Here is a 13,237-nt window from a genome sequence, read left to right as displayed (position 1 = left end):
CAATTCAAATTTTACCATTTGTATTGGCTGTGAATTGAATCTATTTATGCAACATAATAATCTCTTCTGCATTCCTGGCCCGGTCAAGCCACTGTTAAAAATTCAATATTACTGTGTTTATTGAAAATAAACTTCCAAAATACTAACTGTCATGTCAGGTACTCTGGCCCATTAGCAATATTAGTGACTCAGAGGAAGCAGGCAACTTGTGGTCAGGGTTAGAACCCACTGCTGGATTTGGTGAACGTTAAATTCTGATTTGGAACCTGGCTTTGCATTAAAGGTTTCTGTGTTTTTGTCATTGTGGTTGTTGTCCGAACTGGGAAAGGGGATCAGATATCCTACCCCGATGGGCATTAGGGAATCAGAATTGTTTGTCATTTGAATCCAGCAGTTTTTACGCCCTCCCTTTCCCATTCACATTATTTCCCATTAATTTTTACTGTCTCCAATTCCTCCTTTAATCTGCCAAACTATATCTTACTATTTTCTCTTTTTCTTTGTCAGTCGCTGTTTATTTATATCCCTTTGTTCTTTCTTTCCTTTGAACACTTTCATTCTCACTCATCCTTTTGTTTTATACATCACTGGGACATGGGTGTCACTGGCTGGTCCAGCAATTGTTGCCCATCCACAGTTTCCCCTTGATGAGATGGCGGTGAACTGTCTTCTTAAACTGTTGTAGTCTGTTGCAGGGGCTCCCACACAAGGCTGTCAGGCAAAGCGTTGCAGGAATTTGTTCCAACAATACTGAGGGTACTGCAATGTATTTCCAAGTCAGGATGGTGAGTGTCTTGAAGGGAGTTGCAATGTGAGGCTTGAAAATGTTACCTTCCAACCAGACTATTAAGGATTGTTTAAGGATTAATTGCTCATGTCATTAAATTGTCTGTGAGAACTGTCCAAATTTGCAGTTACACGGGGACACCTGGCTTTGTCTCTCAGCCTATTTAGAAGGATAGAATAATGTGGTCGTCAGTAAGAAATAGAGATTCAGCTGAAAATCTTAGATTCAGAAATGTATTAACATCAGGCACTTTGCTGCACTCATGAAATTCCTCCCCATTAGGCTTGGTGCCATGTAATCTGACTTAGATCCAAGTGCCATAATCGCTAAGGTCTCCAATGGACAAAAGGCGACATAGGACTCATTTGTTTGTGTGTACTAGCTAACAGATTAACTCATTGCATTGCATGTGTCTCTAATCTGTAGTATGTAGATTCGGTTAATGAATTTGTTTCATATTGGAAGGCGCATGTCTTCTTGTAGTCACCTCGATCAGACCTTAAATAACCCACTAGATACTTTTAGCCTAACAATACTGCTAACAAAAAAAAAATACAATACACTTGGCACTTCAAGCAGGTATGAGCAAAATGTTCAAATAGAAGAAGGCTGGGGAAGCATTCCATGTCCCAAAATCGTCCTCTCATGATGGATTCTGTGTGCAAGAGAACTAGGTGTCTGAGTTGTGGCTCCCCATATTTTGAGGGCTATTTGGATCAGTATCCCATGGAGCTGCTGCATGCCAAAGAGGACTGTCTGCAGGAAATAGTTTTTACAGCACAAACCAAGGTTGTCACACAAAGGCTAATTCTGCTGAATAGCCTCTGGACATTGTCTGGAGAGGTGGGAGAGTTAAAGGAGGTGAACTATACATTGCCTGGCCGCAGCAGAAAAGCAGAAGGTTGTGCTGGCAGAGATAGCTTGAACTGACTACAGTCCAGCATAACAAGCAGGTGAAATGTTGAAGGAGAATCATATAAAAATGAGCTTTTTATTAACTTCAGCTCAGTGACAGAGAGGGAGACGTCTACTGTGAACCCTTTGATACTGCAAACAGACTCTTGGTGATGAGTGAACTCAATTAGTGATTCAGAGACAAAACAGCATAGACCCAGAGGAACCAGTAGGACAGGCAGCATCATTGAAGGAGGAAAGTTAATGTTTCGGGTCAGGACCCTTCTTAAGCAAGGGTCGCCTTTCTGAAGAAGTGTCCAGACTCGAAACTTCAACGTTACTGTTCCTCTGATGCTGCCTGGTCTGCTCTTCTCCTCCAGCTCCACACTGTTTTGTTTCTGACTACAGCATCTGCAGTTCTTGCTATCTCCAAGATTTCTTGGTCTATGTGAGGAGGTTAATCATATTCGAGTCCGAATGATTCTCTTAGACTTTATGTAATGTTTGCTTTGAGCTCCCCTCTGTAAATTCTCATATAGAAAAGCCTGAAAAGAAACTTGGAGTCATCATTTGAAATGCAGGACAGAAAATTTCTAGGAATAATATTATGTCATGGGCATTCAGGATAAGTCCTCTTAACTACCCCTATGTGTCCTTAAATGGAGCGATTGACCCTCAGCAGGACTGATCTGGCAGACATGTAGGGGCGGGGATGGCTTACTGTCATTTTTGCTGGACTGTTAATCCAGAGACCCAGGTAATGTTCTGGGGACCCGGGTTTGAATCCCGCACTGGCAGAGAGGCCGTTCAGCTTCTGCTTGTGTGGCAAATGATTCAGTCAGTCCTGCAGCCTGCTATTACAATAGGAGAAACCATTCCCTTGCTCGGTGCATGGAAGAGGCGTCACAAGATCAGCCACACTCTATGATCAACATCGTGTGCACAGTAAGGAGACCAGAAGACCATAACACATAGGAGCATAAATTATTCCATTCAGCACATCGAGTCTGCCCTACCATTCAATCATGGTTGATAATTTCCTCAAACCCATTCTCTCACTTCCTCCCCGTAACATTTGATCAAGTTCACAAGAAGAAACCTATCTATCTCTGTCTGTAATACTCAATGACCTGATCTCCACAGCCTTCTGTGGCAATTAATTCCATACATTCACCACTCTTCGGCTGAAGAAGTTTCTCCTTATCTCCGAATCAAAAGGTCTTCCTTTAACTATAAGGCTGTGCGCTCGGATCCGAGTCTCTCCTGCCAATGGAAACATCTTCCCAACATCCACTCTGACCAGGCCATTCAGTATTCGATAAGTTTCAGTAGATCCTCCCTCATCCTTCTATACTCCATTGAGCATAGACCCAGAGTCCTTAAACTATCCTCATATGTTAAAGCTTTCATCCCTGGGATCATTCTGGTGAACCTCCTCCAGATACGCTCCAGGGCTACTATCTTTCCAGAGGTATGGGGCTCAAAACTGCTCCAAATAATCTAAATTTGGCCTGACCAGAGCCTGAAAAGCCTCAGAGGTACATCCCTGTTTTTATATTTTAGTCCTCTCGAAATAAATGCCAACATTGTATTTGCCTTCCTAACTACTGACAGAACCTGCAAGTTTACCTTAAGACAAGCCTGTGCTAGGTTTCTCAAGTCCCTTTGCACTTCAGATTTCTGAATTTTCTTCCCATTTAGGAAACAGTCTATACCTCTATTTTTCCTGCCAAAGTGCATGACCTCACACCTTCCCCATTATATTCCATCTGCCACTTCTTTCACAGAATCATAGAATCCCTACAGTGTGGAAACAGGCCCTTCGACCCAACAAGTCCACACCGACCCTTGGAGCATCCTACCCAGACCCATCCCCCTATAACCCACACACCCCTGAACACCACAGGCAATTTAGCATGGCCAATCCACCCTAGCCTGCACATCTTTGGACTGTGGGAGGAAACCGGAGCACCCGGAGGAAACCCACGCAGACACGGGGAGAATGTGCAAACTCCGCACAGACAGTCGCCCGAGGGCTCGAATCAAACCCGGGTCCCTGGCGCTGTGAGGCTGCAGTGCTAACCGCTGAGCCACCGTGCCGCCCCAAGAAGATACTTCACCCAACGTGGGGCTTGAACCCACGACCCTGAGATTAAGAGTCTCATGCTCTACTGACTGAGCTAGCAGGGCGTTTGCCCACGCTCCTAACCTGTCATATCATTCTGCAGCTTCGTCCCCACCCCCGGCTTTTCAATACTACCTGTCTCTCCACGTATTTTTGTTTCATGAGCCAGAATGCCCTTAGTTCCGTCATCTAGAACACTAATGTATAAAGTGAAAAGTTGTGGTCCCAAAACTGACCCTTGTGAAATGCCTGCCATCCTGGGAAGGACCGTTTTGACCCCACTCTCTGCTTTGTGCCAGACAGCCAATCTTCTACCCTTTCTAGTACCTTGCCGCTAACACCATGGGCCCTTATCTTAATCAGCAGCTTCCTGTGCCTCACCTTGTCAAAGGCCTTCTGGAAGTCCAAGTGGATAATAACCATTGGCTCTCCCTGGTCTAACATGATTGTTACCACTTCTAAGAATTATAACAGATTTGTCAGGCATGACTTCCCCTTGATGAAACCATGCCGACTTTGCCCTATTTTACTATGCATACTCAAGTATTCAGAAATCTCATCTTTCACAATGGACTCCAAAATCTTACCAAACCCAGAGGTCAGGTTAATCGGTCAGTAATTTCCTAACTTTTTCCTTACTCCCTTCTTAAAGAGGGGGTTACATTAACAGTTTTCCAGTCCTCGCCTGAAACTGCTGTGCCACCAGGCATTCACTCCAGACTGGAGATGGAGTACACGATCGTTGACCATGAATTTAGGGAAGCGTGGCTTCAGTTTGTGCAAACTCCAGACCGACAAGTTCACACCAGGAAGACATTGCTGTCCCGTAATAGGTGTGGGAAGGCCTTGAGAAATTCACCCAGCCTCCTGCTACACGAGTAAAATCTCATGGTGAAGAGAATATGTACCTGAACTGAGCATGGGATACAATTTGCACTTCACCTAATCTGACTCCAGTACCAGTTCACATTGAGAGAAAGGTTGAGAAATGATCTGACTTGAGGGATGGCTCACTGTACAGAGTTTCATGTGTATAAGTTACTGTGAGTATGTTTTGCAACACGATGATCTTACTAAAATGCTTCTGTCCCCAATATTACAGTTCACGTGTTTTATCCTCGGACAAACTGAGCTTGCAGATACATGTCCAATCGCTGTCTGTCATTCATTGCAAACTCCTTCTAAAATGACCTTACCCAGTGCACTCAGGAGCTGTAATGTTATGTCGAAGCCACATTATCAAACACACGTTGATAATGCATCAATTGGGAGCTGCCTAACATAGTGGCAATTTTCACTGGATGACTAATTCAGAAATCAAGGCTAATGCTCAAATAACGCATGTTCAAATCGCACAGCAGCAACAGCTGCAGATGGAATTTAAATTTGATGAATAAATTTGGAATTAGGCTATGAGTGCTGACCTTATCAGTGATACCCATGTCCCATGAAAACATAAAACAAAAACAAATGTTGCATTTTCTTTATCACGACACTCTTGGAGCCGTAGATTCCTTCAGCACAGAGACAGGCCTTTTGGCCCAAACTGTCCCATTCAACCAAATTGTACGTCCACGCTGACATCATTTCTCTCCACTTGGCCCACATCCTTCTAAATATTTCCTATCCATATATTCGTCCAAATGCATTTAAATGTTGTTATTTTGCCCACCTCAACCACTTCCTTTGGCAACTAATTCCATATGTGTACCACCCTTCGTGTAAACAATTTGCCCTTCAGGTTCCCATGTATTCTTTCCCCTCTTGGTTTAAACTGATGCCCTCTAGTTCTTGACTACCCTGGTGAAAAGACTGAGTGCATTGTCCCTATCCATGCCTCGCATGATCTTATACACTTCTATAAGATCCCCCCGATTCTGCTAAACTCGAAAGAAAGAAGTCCAGCTTGCCCACCCTCTCCCTATAACCCAGTTTCTTGAGTCCCGGTATCATCCTTGTCTATTTCTTCTGCAATCTTTTGAGTTCAATGGCATCCTTCCTATGGCAAGTTAACCAAAACAGAACACAATATTCCAAGTGCAGCTTCACCAAAGTCCTGTACACCTGCAAGATAACTTCCCAACTGCTGTACTGAATGCCCTGACTGATGAAAACCAGTTCCCTCAAATAATTCCTGTTGATTGTTCTGAATTGATCCGTTTTAACAGATGTTGAAAGGTTTACTTCATCTCCTTAAGAATGTATGCATTCAAAGCAGCAACAGTAAAGGCCCATAACGTGGAGTTAAATCGGGCTTATAAATGATGCAGGTTTCAGCCACTGAGAAACGTCCAAGATGAAAACTATTGTTTGTGCACTTGCACTTTTTGGAAAACTTGCTACTGTTACGCCATAGGGGTCGCAAGCTACACCAAATCAGACTCACTAACATTGGATTTGCAACACAGTGAAACTAAAAAAATCACTACACATCAACATTGTTCAATTCTTCCTGTCCAGACTCTTAAAAATAACAAAACTTGGGCACCAAATTCATAAATTAAACAAATAGTTGATTGATTTATTGTCATATGTACCAAAATAGAGTGAAAAGCTTTGTTTAAGAGACAGATAGGTACAGACAGATCACAGCAAGCAAACAAAGGATGTACAGATCAAAAAGATTTTGAGGCATACAGGTTAAATTGCAGGTTGCATTATTTGGGGCTAGAGTCCATTTGAAAATCTGATGACGGACTGGAAGAAAGCTATTCCTGAACCTGCTTGTGCGTGTGTTAAGGCTTGTATCTTCAGTGGGACAAAGCACAGAGCTAACTGCAATCCACCAGAGCTAGCAGACCTCTGCTCCCATGAGGTGCTCCTCCTTGGCTGTTTCAGTTTTAGTTCTCAGAGTGGGGGCCAACCTCCACTTTGTAGCAGTATAGCAAAAATCAAAACACACCATGAACAGACAGTAGCACAACAAAGTGTTCCCATGCAAGTTACAATGAGAGCATATTTTATTTTCAACTGAAATCAGTTCTAATACAAAGAGTCGTTCGAAAGCATCATAGGTTCAAAACGCTGGAATCTTGTTTCATTGGAAATTTGAGAAAAGTATATTTTCCTAAGAATGGTGCAGAAATAATTTGTGAATAAAAGTGGTTTAGTTTGTTCTCGAAACATACATAAACTTTTTTTGGAAGCCATCCAATTTGAACTCTGAATTCGTCATGAGAAATGTTTTGTCCAGAAACTTGTGTTGTTTCTTTTTGAGAGTGGTCTTGAAAGAAAGATCCGGAAAATATTTTCTTTAACCAAATACAGATTTAAAATGCCAGTTTGATGGTATCAAAAGTTATTTTTGACAGTTTTTGAACTGAATACATGAATGTATGATATGACTTCACCTCGTGACCTGGGTTTTCCCCCTTCACAGATTTAATTCTTGTGTTGACAGTTATAAACGTTGTTCCACAATTTCTATTTGGTGAGATGTGTTGTATGGTTATTCTTAACTAACTGGGTTTCTTTCTCTGGCACCTTGGGCATGTTCTTTCTTTTCGTGTTGTTGAATAGGTTTCAAGAACAGAGCAAGTGAACTGGAAGCCATGAAGACAAGATTTCGAAATCAGACGAACTGAAAACTGCATACAATCACTGGAATCTCCAATATAAGAGCACTGTTTAAAACCACCAAGCCTGGATGCAATTGTTTCTGAAATTTGCATTGGTAAAAATATTTGACATAAGTTTAAATTTCAATTTAAATCAAGAGACAATGGAACAGTCTAGGTGGTTTTAATGTTTGAAAACAAAAAAAAAAGACATATTGCTTGCGAATGACACACAAAGTCCTGCTGATTCTCTTTCGTAAGTGTTTACACCTGGAATGCTTATCAGATTCTTTGTGGAAAAGGCACATATACTGACATGTTGGTTTGGATCAGAGTGCTAATCTGAACATTTCACAGGACAGGCAAGAAACAGTGTCAAACAGAAATATATTGAGATGCTGGGATGCCTTGTGATGAACAATGAACAGAATTTAACTGAATGCAGCTCTGGACAGAGCTCAGTGCTTCTTGCAACTTAATTGAGTTGACAATCACTTTATCCCTGGATATTTCACCATATCTAGAACTGCTCCATATACTTGGTATTTGTCACCCCATAAATAAACATGTTTCTTCGGGGACTTCAAATCTGAAACATGTATCTGACTCTTCAAAGATAAGAACAGAATTAATGTAAGGAACAAATGATCAAATTTAAAAAGTACAGCACAGGAACAGGCCCTTTGTCCCTTCAAGCTTGTCCCAATTAATCTGAAACCAAAACTGCCATTTTTCGATCGGTATCCCTCTATTCACTCCCTATTCATGTATCCATCTAGGTGCCTCTTAAATGTCTTCAATGTGCCCAGTTGCACCACCTCTTCTGGTATCCCATTCCAGGCATTTTCCACTCTCTGCGTGAAAAAACCTCTCTCGCCCATCTCCCTTAAACTTTCCCCCTCTGACCTTGAACCTATGCCCTCTTGTAATTGAAACTTCAACCCTGGGAAAAAGGCTCTGATTATCCACACTATCTATGTCTCTCATAACTTTGTAGACCTCTATCAGGTCTCCTCTCAGCCATCATCTTTCCAGTGAAAACAGTCCTTGTCTTTTTCACCTTTCCTCACAGTCAATGCCTTGGAGGCGAGGCAACATCTTGGTGAACCTTCGCTGTACTCTCTCCAAAGCTTCCACATCCTTCTGGAAGTGTGGTGAACAAATCTGCAAAGTTAGTCTCTGTAATGTAATAATATAAGAATTCTGCAATTGTAGTCAGCCACAAGTGAAACTGCCAGAAACTGCAAACAGCCAGATCACAGACTTTTTTTTTTGCCATTTCTGGATCTCTGCAATTCCCGACTCTGTTCTGGACCTCAGAACATCTAGAGCTCGGCTGCTGAGTAAAATCTTCCTGATGGTGAGAAAGTTGAGCAGCAATCTGAAACGGAAAGGGAAGCAATGAAGTTGGAATTGCGGCATACCAGTCAAATATCATCCACCCAAGATCTGTAAAATAGTTACCTTTTGTTGAACAGTCCAACAGTACATTGTCAGTGATCTTATCATGTTGTGGGGTAAAGCAGAAATGTAGGGTTTTTTTTAGAATGGAACAGTAGGATGGTTGTTGCAATCACTACCATTTCAGTTTTCGCAGCATATTTTCTTTTCAGCTTCTAACAAATGGCAACAAAGTGATTTAAAATGAAAATGACTGTTTACCAAACTGGATTATTTGTAGATTCTAACTTCGGGCAGTAAAACTATAACAGACGGGAGTCATATCGAGAAAGGAATCATGGAAGCAATAATGACTGATCTGATACAATATAGATTCATTGATTGCAACCATTAGATCAGCTGTTGCTATGGCTACCGGATAGTGACTGACACAAATGGAGAGCCCACACTTTCCTTGGGAAAGTATGACAAACACCAATAAATTAAATGCACAGTGGAGAATGGAAAAGAGGTGGAAATTATTGATAAACAGCTCACTCTCCATGCCTGAGAACAGACAATATAGATTATAACGTATATGACATCAAAATTCTTAGCCGAGTGAAATACAATTACACAATTTAGTTGGATAATGTCTTTCAGAAAATGGATTTCAAGCTTGCAGAAAAATTCCTTTTCAACTCAAGAGTCAGGGAGGCTCGGTGTTCCATCCTCAATCTCAAAACCAGGAATTTGTAGCAGTTTGTTTGGAGCTGATCTTTTACAGCATTCACATTGAAGGCATGCTGTGTTAGCCCCTCAAAAACATTGTTGTGCCTTTTCCTGCAACCCCTGTTTTTGAATATCATTCTGTCATTTCCACTTCTCAATTACCTGCTGAAATCCTTTTTGGCATTTCACATGGAGCTTTCTAGGTTTGTATCAACAAAAATCAACATCAGTCCAGTGCTCCTCTAGATTTTGTTGCCAATAATTGTAAATTATCAGCGCAAACTTTATAAGCTGCTCTGAACTCGACTTATTATTAGCGAGTTGAAACAAATCCATTAGGAGCAACAGTGTATTCTATCTTCTGACTGATAAAAGCACCATGCCTCAGTCCTGTTTCCTTTTATGAAATCAATTCTTTATATAAACTAACGCTTCCTCTTTAATTCCGAACAGCTCTCGACTTGGACGTCTCCTCTTTTGGCATTGAATCCAAGCCCGAAGTGTTGCATGAAACTATACGCCAAAAGACCACACATCCTCTCTCTCTCATGAAGTATTTGAAGATACAAGCATTTTTCCTTCCAGGAGAAGACAATACAAACACTTTAAGATACTCTAAAACTCTCTATGAAACCAAACACTGAGCTGCAGAACATTTTCTGTACAGCATTCCATTCTCAAATGCAGCCATCAACGATTAGCCTTTGTTGCCTGTCACTGAGCCAAGTTTGGATCCAATTCATCACATCAGCCTGTATCCCATGGATCTTTACTTTTTTGACCAGTCTGCCATGTGGGACCCAGTCAAATGCCTCACTAAAATCCATTTAGACAACATAATCTGCTTTACCCTCATCAATCTCCTTGTCACTTCCTCGAAGGATGCAATCAAATTAGTAATGCTTGACCTTCGTTAACAAAACTGTGCTGACTATCCCTGACTAGTCAATGACTGGGAAGACATTGCTCTCAATCCTGGTGATCTTGCTAATATCCTTGTGAAGCTACAAACTGGCAGTACTTGCGTTCCAAACAACCAGAGCAAAAAGTGCGAGACAGAGCTGTTTGATCCTAAAACCAGGGGATCAGGCCTAGGTACTGCAGTCCTGCCACCTCGGCTTGGGAATGGTGCTCGGCAATCAAACAGGAGAAGGCTTCACAAATATCCATGTCGCCGGTCTTGGGAGAAGACAGCACACCAGTGCAACAATAAGGCTGTAGAATTAGTAACAGTCTTCAGACAGAAGTGCTCAGTGTGCAATTTAACTCTGGCACATCCAGACAGCCCCAAACAACACAGATGCCAGTCTTCAGCCATTTGATTCACTCCACGTGATGTCAAGAAATGGCTGAGAGGGCTGGATACTGTAAAGGCTATGGAACTTGAAAATCGCATTGACGACTTGTGGTCCTAATCATGCTACATCACAGCCATGCTTTTCTATATTGTTGCAATACTGGCAACTACCCAGCAACGTGGAAAATTGACCCAGTATTTCCTGTACAATAAATGTAGGCAAATCTAACCTGGCCAATTACCACCCCGTCAGTCGACTCTCAATCATTAGTAAAGTGATGGACAGTGTCAACAACAGTGCTATCAAGCAGGATCAACTTAACAATGACCTGCTCAGTGATGCTCAGTTTCCACTAGGTCCTCTCAGCTCCTGACTTCATTACAGCCTTGGTTCAAAAATGGACAAATAAATTGAATTGAGTAAGTGGGGAGTAAGGTGAGAATAACTAGACTTGATATCAAGATCATATAGGACCGTGTGTGGCATCAAGGAGCAAAACTGGAATCAATGGATATCATGATGCAAACACTCGGCTAGTAGGTGTCACACCTGGCATATAAGAAGATGGTTTCATGTTGTTGGAGGTCAATAATCTCAAATCAGCAGTTCTTCAGTGGAATGTTCTAAATCCAACCATCTCCAGCTGCTTCATTAATGATCTTCCCTCTATCATAAGGTCAAAAGTGAGGATGCTTGATGATTGCACAATGTTCAGCATCATTCACGACTCGTCAGATACCAAGGCAGTCCTTGTACAAATGTAAGAAGTTCTGGACAATATTGAGGTTTAGGATAAGGAGTGGAAGTAAATATTTTCACTACATGGCAGGCAATGACGACCTCCAATAGGAGTCCAAGTAACCACCGCTCCTTGATGTGTTACTATTCAGCAGTGTTACCATATTGAACCATATATCTTCAGAGTTCCTTGATACAAAATCCATGTTTCCCTTTTCTGGGTCTACCTACAGCACACAGACTGCAGCAGTTTTGATAAGCAACTAAGCAGGACCTCCTCAAACGGCATTTTGGGATTATGATAAATGTTGAACCAGTCAGTGGAGCCCATGTCCCTCGAATGAATTTTTAAAAAAAAAAATCAAAATGGCAGACTCTTGCTTCTCATGCTACATTGAAACATAATTACAATATCTTAACAATGAGGCAGAGAAAGAAAGAGCATACTCCATTTCTTATTTAAATGTACAAAATAAATTTCAGTGTAGACAGAGGGTTGTAATTTAGATTAGTGTTAAGGTTAGGATTAGATAAGTGGGCTTTAATTGCCTCATTGCAAAATGTGTTATGCCCTGGCACGGGTTTTGGGTTTCAAAGTTAGGATGTGTACAACCAAAATTCTCCAATTTAGAAATAAATCATAAACTGAGTAAAGAATGACTTCTAAACTATGCCCTCACCAGCAGGTTGTCAGACATTGCACTCTCGGGATCCCACCACCTCAAATGGAGAGACAGAATTCATTGTCCTTAGGGAATTGAAGTTTGTATTTTCAACTGGGAATCTGCAGAAACAGAATGAATCGATGTGTCTGGATTCTGACTACTTTCCAGACCAGCAACAATTAAGTTAACTCAAACAAAAAGAATGATGTTTTACAGGGAAGCTCTAAATGAAGTTATTCATTATTTATAGGATCAGTCTTTTCTGCATGCACTTTTAGCTTCATTACACAATGAACTTATGTTGACTTCTGAATTTTGAGATGGATTTTTTTTTGCCCAACACAGTAATCACGTTAGAGTTTGATGCAATTTATTTGTTCAAGTTGGTGTTACTAATAGCGATGTCAGGTGTAACGGTATCACTGGTGGCTTGCCCTCTATGTAAATCAGGGGCAATTGGAATGGATCATTTCACACTTCCTGCCAGAAGTATGAAACCCAGAACAACTGAAGTTGTTGCTAATCTCAGAAATAGCATATCTAATTGTATGTCAAATAGAAGATGTATTTCAGCCATTGGTGTTCCTGGTAAGCTATTATCGAAAGTTCCCTGTGACAAACTGGTGATAACTTTGCTGTTTAATTGTCATTACTTATCACTGTGTATTTTGCACAAACACCTTTTCTATTCATTAAATGCTGCCATTATATTTGCTCCTTCACTCTTCAAGGAAAATCATTTTACCCTTAATGACTGACGATAAACCTCCTTCGCTTACTTTATTTACATTTGCTATGGATTCCAAAATATTGTGTTGGCAGTTGTGTTTCAAGTATGTAATTATCGGGAATCGTGCAATAATTAAGTTTAGACCTGTCATGCAGCATCAAAGCTGGACATTTTGTCTTAGGTTCAGTCACATCTTTTCAGAGATAGTAGGAACTGCAGATGCTGGAGAATCTGAGGTAACAAGGTGCAGAGCTGGATGAACACAGCAGGCCAAGCAGAATCAGAGGAGCAGGAAGGCTGACGTTTTGGGCCTAGACCCTTCTTCAGAAAA

At 41.3% G+C, this 13,237-nt stretch overlaps 1 non-coding gene and 1 pseudogene across 1 annotated transcript; one reads left to right on the top strand and one right to left on the bottom strand.

Moving 5' to 3' along the window:
- The first annotated feature begins 1,435 nt into the window (after nucleotides 1-1,435).
- Nucleotides 1,436-13,237, top strand: part of LOC125487789 — a 13,260-nt pseudogene continuing 1,458 nt past the window's right edge.
- trnak-cuu lies at nucleotides 3,799-3,871 on the bottom strand. The gene has a single exon. It is a non-coding gene; the product is annotated as a tRNA-Lys (tRNA).

Source organism: Rhincodon typus, chromosome 45, assembly GCF_021869965.1.
Source record: "Rhincodon typus isolate 14 chromosome 45, sRhiTyp1.1, whole genome shotgun sequence".
NCBI classification, from domain to species: domain Eukaryota; kingdom Metazoa; phylum Chordata; class Chondrichthyes; order Orectolobiformes; family Rhincodontidae; genus Rhincodon; species Rhincodon typus.
The sequence above is the reverse complement of the archived record's forward strand: the minus strand, read 5'-3'. Positions and strand labels throughout refer to the sequence as shown.